The sequence below is a fragment of the Myotis brandtii genome, unplaced genomic scaffold (genome assembly GCF_000412655.1).
Source record: "Myotis brandtii unplaced genomic scaffold, ASM41265v1 scaffold1057, whole genome shotgun sequence".
Classification (NCBI taxonomy): domain Eukaryota; kingdom Metazoa; phylum Chordata; class Mammalia; order Chiroptera; family Vespertilionidae; genus Myotis; species Myotis brandtii.
The window spans coordinates 451,125-451,513 of NW_005353568.1; positions in this window are offsets into that span (position 1 = coordinate 451,125).

Consider the following 389-nt stretch of genomic DNA (forward strand, 5'->3'; position numbering starts at 1 on the left):
GGCTGCTGTGGGGACCGACCCCACAGTGTCCGGGGCTCAGTCCTAGACGGAACCCAGGCCCCACAGTCCGGGTTGCCTGGCAGGGCGGAGGCGGGGGAAGGGCGAAGGGTCCCTGCTTGTCATGCCAAGCCCTGGCACATGCCCTGTGTGCCCCGCACTGCCTGGAGGGTGAGTGGCTGTGATGAGGTGGAGCGTGTGGGCCGCCCGAGAGAGGGGCCCTGGGATGGGGTGCAGGTGCCCGAGTGAGAGGGGCTGCAGGTGCCATGCGCGGTTCTGGGGGGCGGGTTGCTCTCCAGAGGGGTGGCTTGTGCCCACCTCCCTCTGACCTGCCCTGGCCTTGGGGCTGCAGGGTGCACAGGGCAGGACTCCTGGCCAGCAGGCCTCCTGGG